Raw genomic sequence first — 15,071 nt, 5'->3', positions numbered from 1 at the left:
GCGTCGGAGAGCACCCTAGAGGGGAACGACGAGCGGGCCACCTCCGCCAGCGTCACCCGTGCCAGGCCTGATACGTCTCCAATGTATCTATAAATTTTTATTGTTCCATGCTGTTATATTTCATTCTTGAATGTTTTACAATCATTTTATAATCATTTTATATCATTTTTTAGTACTAACCTATTGACATAGTTCCAAGTGTCAGTTACTGTTTTCTGCTTGTTTTTTACATCGCAGGAAATAAATACCAAACGGAGTCCAAACGCATCGAAACTTCTTGTGGATTTTTTCTGGACCAGAAGACAACTGTTGGGCCAAAGAAATACCAGAGGGGTGCTCCGAGGGGAGCACAACCCACCAGGCCACGCCTGGGGGACCAGGCGCTCCCAGGTGGGTTGTACCCACCTCAGTGGCCTCCCGCACCACCTCTTTGCTCTATAAATACCTCAATATTCCAAAATCCCTAGGGGAGTCGACGAAAATCAATTCCAGCCGCCGCAAGTTCCAGAACCACCAGATCCAATCTAAACAACATCACAGAGGGGTTCATCATCCTGATTGGTGCCTCTCTGATGATGCATGAGTAGTTCATTGTATACCTACGGGTTTGTAGTTAGTAGCTAGATGACTTTCTCTCTCTCGTTTGATTCTCAATACAATGGTCTCTTGGAGATCCATATGATGTAACTCTTTTTGTGGCGTGTTTGTTGGGATCCGATGAACTTTGAGTTTATGATCAGGTATATGTTTTTATCCATGAAAGTTATTTGAGTCTTCTTTGATCTCTTATATCCATGATTGCATATAGCCTCGTATTTTTTCTCCGATATTTGGGTTTGTTTGACCAACTTGATCTATTTATCTTGTAATGGTAAGAGGTGCTTTGTGATGGGTTCGATCTTACGGTGCTTGATCCCAATGACAGAAGGGGAACCGACACGTATGTATCGTTGCTATTAAGAATAACAAGATGGGGTCTATTTCTACATAAATAGATCTTGTCTACATCATGTCATCGTTCTTATTGCATTACTCCTTTTTCATGAACTTAATACACTAGATGCATGCTGGATAGCGGTCGATGTGTGGAGTAATAGTAGTAGATGCAGGCAGGAGTCGGTATACTAATTTTGGACGTGATGCCTATATAATGATCATTGCTTGGATATCGTCATGAGTATTTGAAGTTCTATCAATTGCACAACAGTAATTTGTTTTCCCATCGTTTGCTATTTTTCTCGAGAGAAGCCACTAGTGAAACATACGGCCCCCGGTCTCTTCTTTAATATATTTGCCTTCGCGATTATTTTCATTTGATTTGATTTTCAGATCTAGTAAACCAAAAATACAAAAATAGTTTGCTGCACTTTATTTTATTTGTGATCTATTTACCCAATCTATTACAACTTTCTCCCGTCCACTTGCCAGTTTCTGCCGTCGTTACCCGAAAGGGATTGACAACCCCATATTGCGAGTATTTGTTATTTGTGTGCAGGAGCTGTTTACATTGTGTTGCGTGGTTCTCCTACTAGTTCGATAATCTTTGTCTCATCAATGAGGGAAATACCTACCGTCGCTGTGCTGCATCATCACTTCCTCTTTGGGGAGATACCGATGTAGTTCTAGCAGACTTCAAGGCCCAGCAGCGGGCGCCGGTGATGGCAGCCGGGAGGGAGGGGTGAGGGGAAGCTGGGGGAAGAAGGGCCTGGGCGCGGCCGGTCGCCTACGGGAGAGGGTTGGTTTCCTTCTTCTTTTTTGTAGGATAAACTTCCGATTTATTCATCTTCAATCATGGTAGTACAGCGAACACTAGAAATACTAGAAATTACATCCAGATTTGTAGACCACCTAGCGACGACTACAAACACTGAAGCGAGCCAAAGGCGCGGTCATCGCCCCTCCCTCGATCGCCGGAGCCGGGCAAACCTTGTTGTAGTATACTGCCGGGAAGTCATCGTGCTAAGCCTCCATAGAACAAACACACCAGAATAACAACGGCAGCCAATGAAGAGTGTACATAAGAAGGATCCAACCTAAAGTCAAGCGAACAAAGGCGACGATGAACAGATCTACCAAAGACGGATCCACTGGAGACACACCCCCACACGGCCACCAATGGTATGGTAGACGCATCACCATAATGGGGGCTAGGCGGGGAGACCTTTATCCTTCTTCAGGAAGCCGCCGCTGTCTCACCTTCCTGAGTCGGACACAAACCCTAACAAACCACGAAAAAGATCTAAAAACAGAGCCCTCTACCGTAAGGGCCGGATCCACTCCGCCCCCATGACCCTAAGGCCACGGGAGACGGGGCGGACCGGCGCCAGCGCCAGCGTGAGGCAGAGGAACCCTAGTTTTTTTCGGTAGGCGGCAGCTCGCTAGGGCGTCTCACGGGGTCGTCCTGATCTCTGCTACAAGACGGACAAGTCAGCTTCTTCTTTTGGGGGTTTCCTTCTTCGTTTTCTCTTTTCCCAAGAAAATGTTCTTACAAATCATCTTTATTCACTATGCAAGTTTGCATAGCTGAAGAAGCGTCTCAAAAGACAACAGCATTGTAAGATGGCATAGGGACGCATGTCATTAAGAGAGCGCTCTCTCTCTCTCACACACACAAACGGAACAGGGTCTAAGCTAGTCCTGCTAATGTCCTGCCACTGGGAATTCTCACCTTTTCGTTTATAGTAATGAAGTGGAAGATGGCCACAGCTTATTTTTGATACTCCCTGCGTTTCTTTTTACTTCGCATATAAGAATTGGTCAAAGTAAAAATTTGTATAGTTTAACTAGCTTTGTAGAAAAAGATATCAACATTCACCCTATGAAATCAACATTATTAAATGCATGATGAAATTAATTTTCATAACATATAATTCTAGTATTGTAGATGTCGATTTTTTTTCTCTATAAAGTTAGTCAAACTTTGTAAAGTTTGACTTTGACCCAATCTTATATGCAGACTAAAAAAAGGAGGGAGTACTATCTGGTGGACCTCTCACCCTTATGGCTCTAGGATGATGATACCATACATTGGTTCCTCAGAAAGCCACAAGGCCTCCTGTCTGTATCTCACTCAGTTGATCTCTCAGTTTAGCATACAGGCTCCTAGTCCATGAAACTGCCGACTGTTGAGATGAGGAAACATGGCCACAAAATTTGATGGAAAAATATTTCTCCCAAAATAATATTATGGATTTCAGATACTGTTGCGTGCAATGTCTTTTGCTAACATAATTTAGTTTTCAAGGAGAAACCAACGAGTTATGAGAACCACAAAAAAGTTGTGGTATATGTAGCAGGTGTGTTTCTTCATCAACCTAAAATTGCGGAACACGGATATTACAACACATATATGAGCATCCTCATTCTCTGTTTATCAACAAGCACAAATAGAGTGGCAGCAACAAAGAGAGAGCAAGTAATTCATCGACTCAAATTTGCGGAACATGAATGACAACATATAGAATGCTCATTTTTCTTCTTCTTTACAAACAAGAGCAAATACAGTGGCAACATCAAACTAAAATGGAGAGTAACTAATCGTTTTCAAGAAAAACAGAGCAAGTGCTAATAAACAAAGTGAGTCTTTATTCACAACTGATTGCATGCCTTCAAAACAGGTTGATTAATTCTATGGTGCTCCACCAAAGCCTATTGTCATCCAGGCCAGGAAATGCCATAGGTAACACGTTCTCAGATCTTGAAATGGCGTCGTAGCATCCTTCATTGCCTCGGGCACATTGAGTTCCTCGAGAGTCAAGAGCATTATTGCCCTTCTGGCATCTGCACCATAGGAACATCAGGTTGTATCTCATCTTCACTTTGCGGTATATAGAGGCCGCAACCAGCTGAATTAGAATTGCAGCATCACAGCATCTGGATGATAATTAGTAGCCGCCTCCCGTGGGGTGTAGTCCACTATATTTCCCACATCTTCTCCCCGGCTGAAATGCATATACACAGCATGCATTAGTTTATTCAATCAGCACATGTATTATATGTTCGCAAGATAAAACCAACATGAGAAATTGCAAGTATATGAAAACCATGTTACATGATAATTAGAAAGAGAGAGTTGGCGCATGTTGGTGGCGCATGTTGGTGGGCGGCGTGTTTGGTGGCGCACGATGGATTATCTGGGGGCGTGGGTGGTTGGTTGTCAGGAGAAATCCTTGTCGGCCTGTCCGGCACCGATGTGGTGACGCCTCTAGGCGCCGCCATACCTTTCTGAAGGATGATACCCCTTCCCCCTGCACCCCTCTGCGTACCAGGGGAAACCCTAGGACTTGTCCGGGCAGCAGCGTCGTCGGTGTCGCGATCCTTCTTGAAGGTGTTGCTTGGTATGTGGCGGTCCGGAGTGCTCGGAGTGTGGCGGATTTCTCCGGTGGGCGCAGCGGTTGTGGGTCTCCATCATTTTCGTTGATCCGTCGCTGTTCGCATTTGTTTCTTTTTCTGTTTTCTCTTTTATTTCTTTTGGGCGTGACTGTACTGTTTCCGCCCCAGCACCTACCGTTGGATGTATCGGTGATGGTTGCTTTGTAATACAAAGCGGGGAACCCTTTTTCGCGAAAGAGAGAGTTGGTGTTTGTTGAACTAACCATCAGGATGATCACTTCATGGTCCATGTTTCAGAGGCGCTTGACTGTCGGGACAGCGAAAGCGAGAACTCTCTCTTGGAACAGAAAGAAAACCAATGGCTTCAAATTTCACTTGATATTATTCAGTGTCCTTGAAAGCACAGGATTGTTGGCATGTTTTTTCACTTCCGCCTTGAGTTTGACAAGCTCTCTGCTGAAATCTCATCTAGCAAAAGCAGACTTGCTCCAGTTTCTCCTAGACATCAACATTTCTGACAGTTCTAAGATACTACCATTCTTAAAAGTGAACACTGAAGTAGGTGTTTATATCTTTAACAAACAAACAATCTTTTTTCTTCTGCTACTAAGTGGATTATATTATAAATGCTCAACGGAAAATTGAAGCAGAGATATAAGTCCACTGCAGCTTGAGAAACGTGACACTATCAGGTAAATAGCAGTGGAACTGATAGCAGGAAATTACAATGAACTAGAGTTTGGGATAATCAAATAGCCAACTGCACGCAGGTTGTCAAATGTGCGTCAAAAATATAATTCCTTTCATTTTTAAGTTCAGTAGCACAGACATAATTAACTTCTTACAGACTCTTTGTTTTTTTGTGAATATAACTTCTTACAGACGTTGAGACAGATAGTTTTTGTGCATGGAAGAAAGTCTGACAAACATCATGAGAAATCTGCTGGGATCAAACAAAATTAGAGTGTACCAACAATGGCGTCAGAAGACGACGGCGCCAGCAGTCGAAGACGCGAAGGAGAAGCAACGGGCAAGAAAACTGAGGACCCTATCATCATCAGCAACACCTCCTGTTAGAAGGGGGACATACCGTCTGAAACCGCGACTGAATCAACTGAAAAAAAAGCAGATGGAGATTTGATGGAACAGGTACATGCATATGGATTTCATGGCGACGACCTGATCCACTAGTAGAAAATGGGCCATTTGTCCCGGTTCCAGAGGCCCATTAGCCCCGGTTCTGGAACCGGGACTAATGGGTAGAGACTAAAGCCCAACATCTTTAGTCCCGGTTCGCTTACGAATCGGGACAGACGGTGCTCCACGTGGCCGTTGCGGCGAGCCCACGCAAGAGGGTCTTTAGTCCCGGTTGGTACCAAATGGCATCCACGCGTCAGCAGCTCAGGAGCTGTGGTTTTTTTTTGAAGGGGGAGGGGGGGTTAGGGGGTTTTGGAGGGTTAATTATTTAGGGGTTTCATATGTTGTGTTAGCTAGCTAATAGCTAGAGGGAAGTGACCTCTCTTATCTCCGTGCTTGGTCAACCCTAACTACCATACGTATAGGCAGAATTTGACACGCTAGCTAGTAAACAAATTAAGGAACCATTAAGTACACAAGATCGTCATGATGAACATATACAGAGAGAAGTGATCGACCTCTCTTTCTCCGCAAGATTGGTCGAACAACAAGTTTCCGTATATCTACCCGACGCTAATAGCTACATATATACAATATAATATCTCTTACAAACCCTAACATCTAAGGTCTATTTGAACTTCCGCATGGTATTCTTCGTCTTTATTTATGACGTGGTCAAGAAAGAATCCCGTCAATTCCTGTTGAATTGCTCGTATGCGATCATGTGATAGGAGTTTATCCCGCATCTCCCACATCTAATTTAAAGAAGTGGGTCAATACATGTATATGAATGAAACTCAACAGAATGATGGTAATGAAATAAAATTATGAATATTATTGTTTACGTACATCAAAAAAAAAATTAGAGTAGCCCCCCCCCCCACCTAGTTTTCGTTGAGTTGTAGATGAATTCGCAAATGTAGTATCCACAAAAATCATTCCCGGATTCCTGCCACAAGACCATTACGAGAAATAGAGTTCAATCAAACTGATAATCAAGCATGCTTAATGGTTTGACAAAACTAGCTAGAATCAATGGAAGATGCACGGAACTAGCTAGTAGTACTTACTTTCGGGTGCGTAAATCACAGCTCTTTCGATAGTGCCGGAGCAATGTCGGTGAACTGTTTCCAAACCCTGCCCGACAAAGAGAATAATTACTTGATATCAGGGAATGAACAAAGTTGCCGATATCTTACGACAATGATCGATACTCCTGGGGACTTTTTCTTCTAGAGTCCAAGACAGTTACTATTCCAGTTTCAAGCTTAATCTCTAGCAAAATAAAGTGAAAGCTGCGAACTCCTCAATTACATTACTATAATTAACCTCGAGTAAGGGAAAGCAAATATGCACAAGACAGTAAAACTCACTGAAAGTTGCAAGAAAAGAGTATTTTATCTTTGTTTTGATTTTTAATCAACGATTGTAACAAGTTGTCCTTAGTATCTCCGACATTGTGTTTGACCGTGTATTCATGTATGATATTTGGGTTAATGAACCCAATGTCATAGATATTTGTTTTCCTGCATTCGACAATCTTCAACCTGCATAATATAGCGATGATAATTATATATACATTCAATGAAAGAGCAGAGCTATATATAGAGACTTAATTACAGAAGTAGTACTTGCAGACAGTAGCAAGTCACGAGTGTTTTGTCGAGGGCCTTTTGATTGTATAACTGGAATAACTCGTCAAATTCAATATTCAAAATATCCATTCTAATGAGGTCGTGCTCCTCTTTAATTCTCATCGTCCAAGTATACCTCCCAGACTGCCTGCATCTTTCCATGTACCAGTCATGGAGTCTTCGCATCATTGTTGTTAGACGAGGATGATCAGGTTTGACGAGAGGCCTCACGTACTTGAAATCGTCCACCTCCATTATTTCAATGGGTACATCATCAGGCAGGTAACCACCAAGATTGGTACCGGGCACCATCCCCGGATGATTAGCGACGATATTGCTCGAAACCTTGAGCGGGGGGCACGTTTGGTTCGCCTGTTCACCGAGCTGGGGAATTTGTTTCCCACTTCTTCTTGCTGCTAACCTTGCATCACTGCAAGTACTTCCCGACCGCTCTGCTTCCTTATATGTCTTTTTAATAGTGCGCTCATAGTTGGAATCCGGCGGACGCGGCGGTGGTCGCTCCAGGGCATCGATAGTCCGCTTCAGTTTCACCGGATCTATCGTTTCCTTCGGGGGTGGAGGTTTTGGTGCAAAAAAGTCCCTCACTTGGGCACTGCTACCTCTTGAGCACTGGGTTGGATTTCCCCGAAGAGGAGAGGATGATGCAGCAAAGTAGCATAAGTATTTCCCTCAGTTTTTGAGAACCAAGGTATCAATCCAGTAGGAGACCACGCACAAGTCCCTCGTACCTACACAAAACGATAGCAACTCACAACCAACGCTTAGGGGTTGTCAATCCCTTCACGGTCACTTACGAGAGTGAGATCTGATAGAGATAATATTTTTGGTATTTTTGATAGATAGATGCAAAGTAAAAAGTAAAAGGCAAAGTAAAAGCAAAGCAAGTAAATAAAGTAATGGAGATTGATATGATGAGAATAGACCCGGGGGCCATAGGTTTCATTAGTGGCTTCTCTCGAGAGCATAAGTATTCTACGGTGGGTGAACAAATTACCGTTGAGCAATTGACAGAATTGAGCATAGTTATGAGTATATCTAGGCAATGATCGTGTATATAGGCATCACGTTCAAAACAAGTAGATCGAAACGATTCTGCATCTACTACTGTTACTCCACGCATCGACCGCTATCCAGCATGCATCTAGAGTATTAAGTTAAAAACAGAGTAATGCCTTAAGCAAGATGACATGATGTAGAGGGATAAATTCATGCAATATGATAAAAACCCCATCTTGTTATCCTCGATGGCAACAATACAATACGTGCCTTGCAACCCTTTCTGTCACTGGGTAAGGACACCGCAAGATTGAACCCAAAGCTAAGCACTTATCCCATTGCAAGAACTACCAATCTAGTTGGCCGAACCAAAAAGGATAATTCGAAGAGACTTGCAAAGATAACTCAATCATACATAAAAGAATTCAGAGAAGAATCAAATATTTTCTATAGATAATACTGGATCATAAACCCACAATTCATCGGTCTCAACAAACACACCACAAAAAGAAGATTACATCGAATAGATCTCCACGAGAGAGGGGGAGAACATTGTATTGAGATAAAAAAAGAGAGAAGAAGCCATCTAGCTACTAGCTATGGACCCGAAGGTCTGAAGTAAACTACTCACACTTCATCGGAGGGGCTATGGTGTTGATGTAGAAGCCCTCCGTGGTGGATGGCCCCTCCAGCGGAGCTCTGGAACAGGCTCCAAGTGGGATCTCGTGGATACAGAAGGTTGCGGCGGTGGAATTAGGTTTTTGGCTCCTTTTCTGATCGTACGGGGATACGTAGGTATATATAGGAGGAAGGAGTACGTCGGTGGAGCGTCAGGGGGCCCACGAGGTAGGGGGCGCGCCCAGGAGGGACGCCCTCCACCCTCGTGACCGCCTCTGGCACTTCTTGGAGTAGGGTCCAAGTCTCCTGGATCACGTTCGGTTGGAACATCACGTTCTCGAAGGTTTCATTCCGTTTGGACTCCGTTTGATATTCCGTTTCTTTGAAACACTGAAATAGGCAAAAAACAACAATTCTGGGCTCGGCCTCCGGTTAACAGGTTAGTCCCAAAAGTAATATAAAAGCGGAAAATAAAGCCCAATATAGTCCAAAATAGTAGATAAAGTAGCATCGAGCAATCGAAAATTATAGATACGTTGGAGACGTATCAGGTATCCCCAAGCTTAATTCCTGCTCGTCCTCGAGTAGGTAAATGATAAAAGAAAGAATTTTTGATGCGGAGTGATACTTTGGCATAATTTCAATATAAATCTTCTTACTTGTGATATGAATATTCAGATCCAAAAGATTCAAGACAAAAGTTCATATTGACACAAAAATAATAATACTTCAAGCGTACTAATCAAACCAATCATGTCTTCTCAAAATAACATGGCAAAAGAAAGTTCATCCCTACAAAATCATATAGTTAGGCTATGCTTCATTTTCGTCACACAAAGATGTTCCCAACTTCTATACCCCCGATGACAAGCCAAGCAATTGTTTCATACTCAAACAATCTCAAACTTTTTCAACCTTCACGCAATACATGAGCGCGAGCCATGGATATAGCACTATGGGTGGAATAGAATATGATGATGGGGATTGTGTGGAGAAGACAAAAAAGGAGAAAGTCTCACATTGAAGAGGCTAATCAATGAGCTATGTAGATGCCCATCAATTGATGTCAACATGAGGAGTAGGGATTGCCATGCAACGGATGCACTAGAGCTATGAATGCTCAACAAAAGAAAACTACTGGGTGTGCATCCAACTCACTTGCTCACGAAGACCTAGGGCATTTTGAGGAAGCCCATCATTGGAATATACAAGCCAAGTTCTATAATGAAAAATTCCCACTATTATAAAAGGACAACTTATGAGACTCACTATCATGAAGATCTTGGTGCTACTTTGAAGCACAATATATGAGACTCACTACATGAAGGACAAGGTGCTACTTTGAAGCACAAGTGTGGTAAAAGGATAGTAGCATTGTCCCTTCTCTCTTTTTCTCTCATTTTTTTTCTTTGGCCTTTTTTTTTCTTTTTGGCCTTTCTCTTTTATTTTTATTTTTTTCGTCCGGAGTCTCATCCCGACTTGTGGGGGGGTCATAGTCTCCATCATCCTTTCCTCACTTGGGACAATGCTCTAATAATGATGATCATCACACTTTCATTTATCTTACAACTCAGCAATTACAACTCGAAACATAGAACAAAATATGACTCTATATGAATGCCTCCGGCGATGTACCGGGATGGTGCAATGAATCAAGAGTGACATGTATGGAAAATAATGCATGGTGGCTTTGCCACAAATACGATGTCAACTACATGATCATGCAAATGGCAATATGACAAAAGTAATGTATGTCATGATGATGATGATGGAAGTTGCATGGAAATATATCTCGGAATGGCTATGGAAATGCCATGATAGGTAGGTATGGTGGCTGTTTCGAGGAAGATATAAGGAGGTTTATTTGTGATAGAGCGTATCGTATCACGGGGTTTGGATGCACCGGCGAAGTTTGCACCAACTCTCAAGGTGAGAAAGGGCAATGCACGGTACCGAAGAGGCTAGCAAAGGTGGAAAGGTGAGAGTGCGTATAATCCATGGACTCAACATTAGTCAAAAGAACTCATATACTTATTGCAAAGATTTAGAAGCCATCAAAAAATTCAAGTACTACGTGCATGCTCCTAGGGGGATAGATTGGTAGGAAAAGACCATCGCTCGTCCCCGACCGCCACTCGTAAGGATGCACAAGCCGGGTACACTTCATGTTTCAAATTTGTTACACAACTTTAACCATACGTGCATGCTACGGGACTTGCAAACGTCAACACAAGTATTTCTCAAATTCACAATTATCAACTAGCACGACTTTGATATTATTACCTCCATATCTCAAAACAATTATCAAGCATCAAACTTATCTTAGTATTCAATTCACTCAAAAGAAAGTTTCACATATCTTGAACACTAAGTATATTAACATTAAGCAAATTATCATGCTATTAATGACTCTCAAAATAATCTAAGTGAAGCATGAGAGATCAAATAGTTTCTTTAAAACAAATCCACCACTGTGCTCTAAACGATATAAGTGAAGCACTACAGGAAAAATTATCAGGCTCAAAAGATATAAGTGAAGCACTATGAGCAAAACTATCAAGCTCAAAAGATATAAGTGAAGCACATAGAGTATTCTAACAAATTCCAAATCCTGTATGGCTCTCTCAAAATATGTGTACAGTAAGGATGATTGTGGTAGACTAACAAGCAAAGACGCAAATAATACAAGACGCTCCAAGCAAAACACATATCATGTTGGTGAATAAAAATATAGCTCCAAGTAAATTACCGATGGAAGTGGACGAAAGAGGGGATGCCTTCCGGGGCATCCCCAAGCTTTGACTTTTTGGTGTCCTTGGATTATCCTGGGGGTGCCATGGGCATCCCCAAGCTTAGGCTCTTGCCACTCCTTGTTCCATAATCCATCAAAAGAATTCACCCAAAACTTGAAAACTTCACAACACAAAACTCAACAGAAATCTCGTGAGCTCCGTTAGAGAAAGAAAACAAAAGACTACTTCAAGGTACTGTAATGAACTCATTCTTTATTTATATTGGTGTTAAACCTACTGTATTCCAACTTCTCTATGGTTTATAAACTATTTTACTAGCCATAGATTCATCAAAATAAGCAATCAACACACGAAAAAAAGAATCTGTCAAAAACAGAACAGTCTGTAGCAATCTGTAACTAACACAAACTTATGGACCTCTAAAAATTCTACCACAATAGGAAGTCCTGGAAAATGTGTTTATTGATCAGAAGCAAAAAGAATCAACGCAAAACCACGTTCCTGTGATTTATCATAACTAAGTTCGTGCGTGCAAAGTTTCTGTTTTTCAGCAGAATCAAATCAACTATCATCGTAGGTTATCCTATAGGTTCTACTTGGCACAAACACTAATTAAAAGATAAGACCACATCTAAACAGAAGCTAGATGGATTATTTATTCCTAAACAGAAGCAAAAACAAAAAACACAAAATAAAATTGGGTTGCCTCCCAACAAGCGCTATCGTTTAACGCCCCTAGCTAGGCATAAAAGCAAGGATAGATCTAGGTATTGCCATCTTTGGTAGGCAATCCATAAGTGGCTCTCATGATAGATTCATATGGTAATTTTATTTTCTTTCTAGGGAAGTGTTCCATGCCCTTCTTTAAGGGAAATTGGAATCGAATATTCCCTTCCTTCATAACAATAATTGCACCAATCGTTCTAAGGAAAGGTCTACCAAGAATAATTGGACATGAAGGATTGCAATCTATATCAAGAACGATAAAATCTATGGGCACATAATTACTATTTGCAACAATAAGAACATCATTAATTCTTCCCATAGGTTTTTTAATACTGGAATCCGCAAGATGCAAGTTTAGAGAGCAATCATCAAAATCACGGAAATCTAGCAAATCACATAAAGCTTTGGGAATAGTAGAGACACTAGCACCCAAATCACACAAAGCATGAAACTCATAATCTTAATTTTAATTTTTATAGTAGGTTCCTTCTCATCATACAGTTTTCTAGGGATAGAAACTTTCAACTCAAGTTTTTCTTCATAAGATTGCATCAAGGCATCAACAATGTGTTCAGTAAAGGCCTTATTTTGACTATAAGCATGAGGAGAATCTAGCACGGATTGCAACAAGGAAATACAACCAATCAAAGAGCAATTTTCATAATTAAATTCCTTGAGATCCAAAATAGTGGGTTTAGCAACATCACGGTTTTTATTTATTTCAATCCCACTTTCATCAATTTCATCATCAAGATCTAGAAACTCCGAATTCTTAGAACGCCTTCTAGGTAAAGGAAGATCATATTCAGATTCATCAAGATTCATATTGCAAAACAAAGATTTAATGGGGACACATCAATAACTTTTAGATCTTCATCTTGATTTTCATATAAATTGGAAGAACACGCTTTAATAAAGGCATCTTTGGAAGCACACATCCTAGCGGTTCTTTCCTTGTACTCATCAATGGAAATTCTCATGGCTTTGAGAGACTCATTGATATCATGCTTAGGAGGAATAGATCTAAGCTTTAAATAATCAATGTCAAGAGAAATTCTATCAATGTTCCTAGCGAAATCATCTACTTTAAGAAATTTCTCTTCAAGCAAAGCATTAAAATTCTTTTGCAAATTCATAAACTCTTTAACACTACTCTCAAATTCAGAGGGAATCTTATTAAAATTTCCATAAGAGTTGTTGTAGGAATTTCCATAATTATTAGAAGGATTGCTAGGATAAGGCGTAGGATTAAAATTCCCTCTATAAGCGTTGTTTCCAAAACTATTCCTACCAACAAAATTCACATCCATATATTCATTATTATTCTCAAGCAAAGTAGATAAAGGCATATCATTGGGATCAAGAGGAGTATTTTTAGGAGCAATCATCTTCATAAGTTCATCCATCTTTTCACTCAAAACATTGATTTCTTCTATAGCATGCACTTTTTTACTAGAAGATCTTTCGGTGTGCCATTGAGAATAATTAGCCATAATATTATCAAGCAATTTGGTAGCATCACCTAACGTAATATCCATAAAGGTGCCTCCCGCGGCCGAATCTAAAAGATTTCTAGAAGCAAAATTCAATCCGGCATAATTTTTTTGTATAATCATCCATAAATTTAAACCATGAGTAGGGCAATTGCGAAGCATTAATTTCATTCTTTCCCAAGATTGGGCAACATGCTCATGATCAAGTTGTTTAAAATTCATGATATCGTTCCTAAGAGTGATAATCTTAGCGGGAGGAAAATACTTAGAGATAAAAGCATCTTTGCACTTGTTCCAAGAATCAATACTATTTTTAGGCAAAGATGAAAACCAAACTTTAGCACGATCTCTAAGTGAAAACGGAAATAACTTCAATTTGACAATATTGTTATCCGTATCTTTCTTCTTTTGCATATCACACAAATCAACAAAATTGTTTAGATGAGTAGCGGCATCTTCACTAGGAAGGCCAGCGAATTGATCTTTCATAACAAGATTCAGCAAAGCGGTATTGATTTCACAAGACTCATAATTATTAAGAGGAGCAATCGGAGTACTAAGGAAATCATTATTATTGGTATTCGAGAAATCACAGAACTTGGTATTATCTTGTGCCATGGCAATAAGTAATCCAACACACAAGCAAACAGAAAGGAAACGAGAAAAAGTCTAACGAAAAAGAGAGGAGGAGAATGGGAAAGAGAGGGCAAATAAAAATGGCAATGGTGAAGTGGGGGAGAGGAAAACGAGAGGCAAATGGCAAATAATGTAATGCGAGAGATAGGGATTGCGATGGGTACTTGGTATTGTTGACTTGCTTGCGTGAGCCTCCCCGGCAACGGCGTCAGAAATTCTTCCTGCTACCTCTTGAGCACTGCGTTGGATTTCCCCGAAGAGGAGAGGATGATGCAGCAAAGTAGCGTAAGTATTTCCCTCAGTTTTTGAGAACCAAGGTATCAATCCAGTAGGAGACCACACACAAGTCCCTCGTACCTACACAAAATGATAGCAACTCGCAACCAACGCTTAGGGGTTGTCAATCCCTTCACGGTCACTTACGAGAGTGAGATCTGATAGAGATAATATTTTTGGTATTTTTGATAGATAGATGCAAAGTAAAAAGTAAAAGGCATAGTAAAAGCAAAGCAAGTAAATAAAGTAATGGAGATTGATATGATGAGAATAGACCCGGGGGCCATAGGTTTCACTAGTGGCTTCTCTCAAGAGCATAAGTATTCTACGGTGGGTGAACAAATTACTGTTGAGCAATTGACAGAATTGAGCATAGTTATGAGTATATCTAGGCAATGATCATGTATATAGGCATCACGTCCAAAACAAGTAGATCGAAACGATTCTGC

The sequence above is a fragment of the Triticum dicoccoides genome, chromosome 4A (assembly GCF_002162155.2).
Source record: "Triticum dicoccoides isolate Atlit2015 ecotype Zavitan chromosome 4A, WEW_v2.0, whole genome shotgun sequence".
NCBI classification, from domain to species: domain Eukaryota; kingdom Viridiplantae; phylum Streptophyta; class Magnoliopsida; order Poales; family Poaceae; genus Triticum; species Triticum dicoccoides.
This window is presented reverse-complemented; position numbering follows the sequence as displayed.